Raw genomic sequence first — 9,829 nt, forward strand, 5'->3', positions numbered from 1 at the left:
AGGTCAGGATTGAATTGATCACTTATCATTACCTGTGAAGAAAAACAGCAAGAAAAGAAGAAGAAAAAAAAACGCAAAAAATGGATACCTGGAAACTTTATTACTTTTTTAACCACAGTTCGTACACTGCTTCTTGGAATCGTGTCGTGTGTGGTAAAGATGAACTGCCTCATCGCAAACATCAAGACCATCAAGCTTATGTCATCAACACGGACAGGGGCCCCGAGTGGCCGAGTGGTCTAAAGCGCTCTCCGTTACGGATCACTGCCATCTCACCTCTGTCTGCGTTGGTTCGAGTCTCGGATTCGGCCATTGTGGGTATATGAGAAAGCTTGCAAGTAGCTTCTCGTGGGTCGGTGGTTCTTTCTGGGGTTTTCCCGGATTCTTCCTCCACCATTATTACTAGCCGCCACAACAACAACAACATCAACACGGACGACAGTCATCTCCCAGGAATCCCGTGTGGAGTATTTTGATTCGTATGGATTGCCACCTTTGGCAGACAACATCGACTTTATGAGAAGAAATGCCCAGACGACACGATTCAATAATGTGAAATTACAAGGCACAGATTCTATATTGTTGGACAATATTGTGTGTATTTTCTTCATAAAAGCAGCCTTGGATATTCTTTAAAACATTTAGTGACTTATTTTGATCGTCACTCATCTAGAAACGATGACAATGTAGATCGATGGTTTTGTGAACATTATGGTTATCTTTTGTCTTTAGCTAGGAAACGTAAGACATCAATGGCCCCATGACTTCCATCAGTGGAAGTCTAGCTTCACTTCACAACGTTGTCAACCTTGTCAAAAATAGATTGTTATTTGAACATGACGTTTGTTAGTTTATTTGATTGTTTGAAAAACTGTTTTATGGTTGATTGTTAACTGTTGGCTGTTAGTTATTTAAATAAAAATGTTGTGTTTTGAAAAAATACGTCTGTCGTTTGTTTCCAATTTTATGATGATACATAGTCTTTAACTTCTCTCTATTCCTCACCCCCAAATCAAACTATTCTAGTGTTCCGACACTAAACAGTGTAGGGATGTTTTCTATCGCGTCCGTACGTGAACCATATAAAATGGGGCAGTCTCCAGTCTGACCATCCATTGACTCATTCACCTTTGAAGATGTGCTCAAGGCTAGCCAAGCTGAAAGACAATTACATTAGTTTACATTTTGTCAGGCAAAGCATGATACCCAAACTTGAAGAGATAGAGAATGTCAGAATGTTGAAAGTGACTGAAGACCTGATAGAAGAGCTCTTCGGAGAGGAAATTAAGAAAGAAAAGGAAAAATTGACAGAGTAGTACAGACTTCAGAAGCAGCTAGATCAGCAGCAACAACAACGGCAGCTGGAACCAGACAGAGGTTTAGTTGACTGTCGTGTAGACACGAAGGAGTTCTCTTTCTCTTTCCGAAGAAGCAGACCCTATCCAGACGGGGGCGCAATCTTAGACGATACAAGACTGTCATAACTCCCTGTCCACTAAATAAAAGCCCTTTTCAGGGCTACCAGTATACTCTAGAAAAGAGATACTAATTCAATTGCCAATAGTATGTTAGTAAGTTTTAATAAATAAAAGTTTGTCGATAAGCATTTCGTTTGTTTTACTTTGTTAGATACGTGTCGATAAGCATTTCGTTTCCGTTGTTTGTCAAATAGTCAATGAGTTTGTGATTGTGATTAGTGCTTTAAAGAAAAAAAAAAGAGTGTTTCTTACAAGTACGCGCGATCCATGTTTCGTATGGTAATGATATGGGCAATGTTAGTTTCGGTGACAAGTAATGTTTTCATTCACGCCCGTGCTTGATACGAATAAAGGGAAACGCTCGTCAGTTTGGCTACCATTCTTCTTTCGAGAGTCGGACGTCAAAACAGCCAACACGCATTCGGTATTCTTGCTCCTAAGAAGTGACAAATCCAAAGAGTTTGTTAGTGATCAAGCTGCTTAACCGCCAAATCTAGCCATCAGCCTTCAGCCAGCCTTCAATCACAACAACAACAACAGTAACAACAATGCCTTTTCCAGCCCTCCCGGTTGTTTCGACCTGCAACGTAGACCAGCAGCCCTCTATCCAGTCCGCCAAGCTGTTGAGACCTGCAGAAGAGGCCCAGCAGCCTGACTAGTCATTTCGACCAGGAGATTAGGCCTAGCTGCCCGCCTAGCAGAATCCAATAATACGCTCACGCTATCTTTTTTTCCCAAATTAATTCAGGGAGAGAATCCAAAGGTAAATTATAAATTTGGTATTAAACCTTCGGGTACATATCTATTTGTGCTGTTTACAAATCTCTCTATTTCTCACTTCTCGTTCTACCTAACAATTAACATTATTTACATTATTTACATTTTTCTAATTAAGTAGTAGTAGCAGTAGCAGTAGTATTAGCAGTAGTAGTTAATATATAGATAATTCTGACCCCCATTACAACTCAAATATAAATTCGGCACCCTTACAAAGTGTCAAAAGTGACCAGATCTCAAGTTAAGATGAACACCAATAGGTATACCATTAGGAAAACAAACAATCTACTCAACATGATTAGCAAACTCAACAGCTCTATTGGCAACAATTCAGCAAACCCAGACACCTCTGGCAAGATTGGAGAAAACTCGGAAAGCAATATTGTTAGTGACAGGTCCATTCAGAATGCCAAGCCGGACAGTCCCTTCAATTTCCATACCATTCTTGGGCATTTTTATCCAGCCCCACCTCATGCCTAGTCATTCAGCGCGGGTTGGATGTGATCTCACATATACCGGGCGACGACCCCACAATTTCCAACATAGAGACCACAACAGGAAATAACAAAACTATGGAAAGAGAAGGAATTCCTCAATCATTCCAAATGTCATTGCCTATTCAATGTAGCCCGATACTGACCTAGCGGGGCACTGGCAAAACCACATCCCCGACGACACTGCCGGCCCGAGCTGATTGGAGGTGCTGAGCATGTCGCCTAATAGGAAAAATCCTACTAAAATTGGCTTCGAATATAATACCATGGCAGCCATAACACGATCACCAAACAAAATAGGAGTGGGCGCGGAGCTTCCGGGTTTATCGGTGCTGTCAGATTTGTCGGATTTGCCAGATATTTCAGAAACACATTTAACACCAGAACGATCTTCTCACCCGATTGAACCCCCACACTCACCCCTTATTTAACATCCAACCCTCAATTACCACCACCTACCATCACATCTCTAGTAAATTACCCTCCAAGGTGTTTCTCCTCGTTACCACCCTCACCAACATGACGCCATTCCCCTAATCACAAATGTCAACAGGACAACAAAATGACAGATGCCCCAAAGCCACTTAATACCACTAGTAACAAGGGTAAGAAAGTCCAACCGGGAAAAATGGCTCAAACCCCCACCATTGTCACAAGGCAAGAACAAAAAGGGGCAGAGAGACACCTCAAAATCAACGAACCCGAACCACCACATAACAAAAAAAATCATCCAATCCAGGCAAACACCAGGCCCCTCCAAGGAAACAACAGATCTAAACATATATGACCTACTAAGGACAGATGAAGAACTTATCCATATGCTATCACCGGAAATGAGGAGGGTAATACCACCAGAGGAGACAGTGGATCAAAAAAAGGGTAAGACTCCGATGAACGGAATACCCAAAGGGAAAAGTACAACAATCAAAAATTCCAGGACAACAACCATAACAACCAAGACATCAACCAAAACAACTAAGGAAAATATGACTATCAAGCAACGAACAGTAAGAAATACGAAAGAAGGGACAAAACAACCAACAAGAAAGGATAATCGTCCAACAATAGAACAGGTTAAAATCAGTACCACAGCAAAGACTTAACAATATTCATAGCCAGCAGCAGCTCCAAACACATCAACATATGTAATAACAGCTTAGCATAAATCCTAAACAAAACTTATGCTGGAGCCTTCGTAATCATTAGAACCAGATCTAACTACGTCATAGGTAGGTGCAGCACCATAATACAAGTAGCCAAATACATAGAGATACAGCAAATAGGCCCAATCCAAGTCAAAGTTACAAGACACAAGGCGCTCACATAAAACACCCAGAGCAAAACCCAGCAGGACCAGTCCATGATCAAGGAAAAGGAGAAAAACCCTGGTTCAGCCCAAATAATCAAGATCAAACCGACACAGATGAATGGACCAAAATCAAAGAGAACCTACAAAAAGGTCACTAAACTACATCCAAAATACAATCTCCTAAACTTCAAAGACATACCCATAGAATGAATAAACCAAGGAGCCGACATATCAAGAGCTTCCAGGTTCAAGTCAAGTCAAGGACAACTGACCAACATAATCCTACTGGACTTTACTAAATCCCACCCCTGCTCGTTTACTTTGATGGCTACCCGTACCCACTACTTGAATACTACATCAAACCTCGCTTCTGCAGTCATTGCAAGTCATGGGGACACCACGCCAGCAGTTGAAAAAATAAAAAACGATGCAACACCTGCGGCTGCAGCCACAGTACCAAATGCACATACATAGGCCAAAAGTGTGCTAATTGCAACCAGAAGAGAAGAAGAAATTAGGCAAGTAATGCCAATTGAAATGTACCGTGCAGGAAAAGGAACCAGCACCATCAATACCTGTTACACCCAAGCCGAACCCTAAGCCAAACCATAAGCCCGCCCTACCGAAGCCCACGCCAATCCAACAAACCAGCTGACAACAGGACCATCCCCTCGCCCTCAAGCATTAATAAGAAGCAGGTGGAACACAAATTGAAACAAGAAATTAAGGTTAATAGTAAAGGCAGACCCACCATTACCGAGCAATGCAAGTAACAAGGGCGTAAGCAATGCAGGTAACATAAGTGCGCCCCCCCCCCCCATGAGGTATTCTCACGTGCCACCATTATCCACTACCTAAAGGACCTCATGGTGGGAATCACAGACATCTCTCTAAATTATTATATACCTTGTATCCCATTCTTCAGGTTATTATCTGACTTATTGGAAAAACACATCGAAACCAAACGCTAATTTGACCTTTATAATACACTAACATAAATTAACTAAAACATCAAGAATGGATAAAACTAGGAAAAAGAATATAATAAGCTGGCAATGGAATAACCGGGGATTAAGTATCAATAAACCAGACCTAATGATTAAACCTCAACAATCAAACTCAAACCTGATTTGATAGTTATCCAAGAAAGCCTCATTCACCGAAAATCTAAAAATAGACCGAAAATCTCACGTTATTCAACCAGTAAATTCACTTTGAGAGACAATGAGCAAAACGAGGGTAGCCATCTTTTTCAGCGACACATTCCCAAATACATCATTCTAACAGCACTCTGTAGCCACAAATGACCCTAACGATCCCACACCGTTTGAGTATCAATCGATACTCATCCACAGTGGCAAGTTTTATTCGAAACTTTTAATATCTATGACCCTGGCAAGCCACATGCCGTCTACCCTCTTAACTATGCCCAACTAATCAGCACAACGAGTGAATACATGGTATGTGGTGATTTCAACGCACACGGCAAAAGATGGAGAGAAATGCACCAAAACAAGAGAGGCAAATTAATCGAAGAATGTGTCTTAAAAAAGAATCTGGTCATATTAAATGATGGTACTAAAACCAGAAATTCACAACAGAACGGCAATTGACCAATTAGTTTGCACACCCATATTAGCATCTTTGACTAATTGGGAAGTAGATGGAGACTCCACGTTCGGCAGCTCTATTTCCCCATAATTATTACCATAAACCTTTCCAATCCAGTTGACACTTCCTCAAAAGTATCCAAATGGAGACTAGACAAAACCAGCTCCTTACTCGCCGGTATCACTATAGCCAGCCTACAGGAAGACGACATCGACAAATACAACCAAAAAATCCTTGAAGCGATCAATGCATCCGCCACACTCAAAGTATCCCCACTACTGGAACTGATATCACCCCAAATGCAAAACAACCGATCCCATGGTGAAATGAGGACTGCAAAAATATAATCAAGGAGAAAAAGAAAAAGAAAGCCCTCAATAAATTTCGCCATAAAGGACAATCAACAGATTATACAGAAAATAAAACAAAAGCAATCCAAGCGAAGAATATGATCACAGGAACAGACGAAAATTCTTGGAAAACATATTGCTCCTACCTTGAAATCAAACAATGCAATTCAAAACAGGTTTGGAGCAAACTATAAGCAATAGGAGGCAAAAATAGTAAAAATATTCCAAATATCAAGAGTGCATCAACTAACAAAGAAAAAGCAGAGCATCTAGCAAAATACTTCGCTGGAATTAGCAAATATGGCTATCATACAGCCAAATTCCAAGCACATAGAGCAACAATAGAGTATAAATATACATGCCCCTTTACTGACCTAGACCCAAGGTTTTCACCCCTAAATGACCTGGTCAGCTTGGACGGACGGAGATCAGCACTTAGAAATCCACCTCTCCTGGAGAAGATAATCTAGGATATGAAATATATAAGAATATTCCAACCAATATGGAAGAAATCATATTAGATATGATTAATCAATCATGGCAGACATGACAAATTGCCCACAAATGGAAAAAGGCTATAGTTATCACAATCCCAAAAGTTGGCAAGGACCCTACAGAAATATCCTCCTACATACCAATCTCCCTCACCGATACAGTGTGCAAGGTGATGGAGACAATGATAAACAACAGACCCATACATCACCTTGAAAGCAACAATCTTCTCTCACAAAACAGGGTGGCTTCCGCCATAAAATATCCACCCTAGACCAACTAATAACGCTCGAATCTCGTATCAAACTAGCTTTAAATGCTAAACGAATATGTGATAGCTATTTTCTTAAACCGTGAGAAAGCCTTTGATCAAATTTGGACTGATGGTCTCATTGCCAAATTGAACCACTATGAAATCAACAGCAACATGCACAAATAGATCAAAACATTTTTAAAAGACAGACACATCAGAACCAGAATAGGAGCACAATATTCCGACGAATATGTGCTAGACAACGGCACCCAGCAAGGAAGTGTCCTAAGTCCGACCCTATTTGACATCATCATAAACGCTCTAGAACGCTCTGTTGACCTCAGTAAAATTGACCTATCAAAATTTGCTGACGACAGTGGCTTATGTAAAGCGGGCAACCCATGCAGCCAACAACTAATAACTGAACTACAAGCCAGTTTAACTAACATCGGCAAATGGGCCGATAAATGGGGGTTCAAATTATCAAAAGGAAAAACTAAGGGAATACTATTCTTCCCCCATAAAGGGTACAGTATAGAACCACCAACCCTATATATCCAAGCGAACGATTCAAATTTGAAAGAGTCGCAAAATCTTTAGGCATTTACTACGACCAACATCTCACATGGAATCATCACATCACCGAATTAATACAAAAATGTAACGGAGACCTTAATCTCCTGAAAAACATCAAAGGTTTACAATGGGGTGCAGACCAAGATACATTGGTAACACTCTACAGGGCTTTATTAGATCCAAATTGGACTTGTATGTCAGATCTATGCATCTGCCAAACCATCAATTCTTCAACGACTTGACATATTCCAAGCAAAACCTCTCCGCGCATATGTACAGGCACATTCCAAAATACCTCTAAAGGAGGACTATAGATCCTAACAGGCGAACCATCTTTAATATTAAGAAGAGAAGAATTAACATTAACATATGCAGCCAGAATTTCTATACACAATCCTAGCCATCCCGCAAGGAACGTCATTAACAAATGCAACATCTCATTTAGCCGGCCGGAGATTCGTTCCCCTCCCACCATCTAGGAAAAAAATCCACACATTATGTAAAAAACCTACAGCTCTACTGCCTTCGTACAGAATCAACACTATATCCAGACCCTACTCCATGAACAATGAAAAAACCTATTATCAACATCTTAGCAACAACTTTCGGATCCAAAGAAGAACATCCTTTAGAAATAAGATCAAAGATCCTGACTATATTAAACAATTCTTATAAGGGATTCGTCAAAATATACACAGATGTGTCTAAATCAAACAATCCAGACAGAATTGCTGCAGCACTCACTATCCAGGAATTGAATATGGAAATAGGAAGCAGACTCCCGGGTGATTGTTCAACATACACAGCAGAATTCTGGGCCATATTTGAAACAGTGAAGACAGCATATCAACTGAAATTCCAGAAAGCATAATTAATAACTGAGTGTTCTAAAAATCTTGGAAACAAGCAACTCAAAGGGGCGTGAAAACCTCGTAAAAGAAGCCAATGTGCTACTTAACAACATGGAAAAACAAGACCAAATTGCAGAATTAATGTAGGTCCCGTCGCATATAAACATCCCATGTAACGACAAGGCCGACCTAGCAGCAAAGAACGCAATAAGCGAACCAGAACCAGCCACATCGATTACAGCGTCCCAGAATTATACAGCATGATAACTGAAAAAAATCGCCTATAAATGGCAAACTCAATAGGATATATGCCCCATAGGACGTACACTGTACTCGATTTAAAAAAAAAAAACAGTGAGCCGCAAAACCAAAACACCCAAAGACTAATATCAAGCACCATCAACGGATCATTAACCGAATTAATAAAGGAAAAACCTTACTTGCAAGTAGCATGGGGAAATATGTCCTGGCTAATTGTGGAAACGGAGCAAAGTGCCCCAACTGCCTTGATGATGAAGACCTCCGGCATGTTTTCAACATATGCCCGAAATATGACGAACAAAGGAAAAAATTAACCACCGCGTTAATGAAAATTGGCTCGTCATATACCTACCCCGAACTACCGTATCAAACTAATCCCAACTCCAATCAAACAAATGATGCTATTTTGATCCTCCTCAAGGAGATTGACAAAATCTACAAAAATATACCCCATCCTATTATATTCAGACCGGCCTGACATCACACAAATATATAACTACAATTAGTCACTTACTCAACCCAATCACCCATCAGCTAGTTTCATGCGTTGAAACAAGTCGGTACGAGGGTGTGGAGGTAGTATACGGTCTACTGCCCGAATACGGGCGTGTACCGCGAAATGCGGGCTGATGCTACACCTGCACCCATCACCCACTACGGCAACCTGGGTGGTTATACAAGCAATGCAGTTTAGTGACAGATTCAGGACTTAGCCAATACTCATCTGAACAATATCTGATTATTACAATACCGGGCATACTTCTTGGAGCGAATGAGTGGGAAATTAGGGGCGGGGGCATATTAAACCGTGGGGGAGTGTGAGGCGGGCTGATGCTGCACCTGCACATATCACCCACTTCACGCCCTGCGTTGTCCAAATGTATAATCAAATTAAGCAATGCAATATGTGATCGGTCATTAAGTAACTCCATACTCATACTGCTCTATCCTACAACTTAAGGCATGATGAATCGTCTTAAAATACATGAATTAAAACTGGCCAACAAACTTAGATATTATAAGGTGGCTTAAATCTCGGGCATCATGGCCCGCTGAACAATGCGGCAACAAATAGATTCATAAACTAATTAGAAATTAAAGTAAGAACCCAAAATTAGACTATAAGGTGGCTAATAACCCAAAGCCATCAAGACCAGCTACACAATGTGGCACCAAATTACATAATTAGGAAATATATCCTTAAAAAAATAGAACTATAAGGTGACCGAATCTCAGCCATCAGGCATCCCGCACAAGGCGGAAATACTAATTATTTGAACAGAAACACCAAAAAGTATTCGATTAAATAACTTTTCCCTCAAACAGACTAGGAGATCCATCTCTACCTTATCCTACAAACAACATAAATGATTTTCC

The sequence above is a fragment of the Sinohyriopsis cumingii genome, chromosome 3 (assembly GCF_028554795.1).
Source record: "Sinohyriopsis cumingii isolate HCF-2022 chromosome 3, ASM2855479v2, whole genome shotgun sequence".
NCBI lineage: Eukaryota > Metazoa > Mollusca > Bivalvia > Unionida > Unionidae > Sinohyriopsis > Sinohyriopsis cumingii.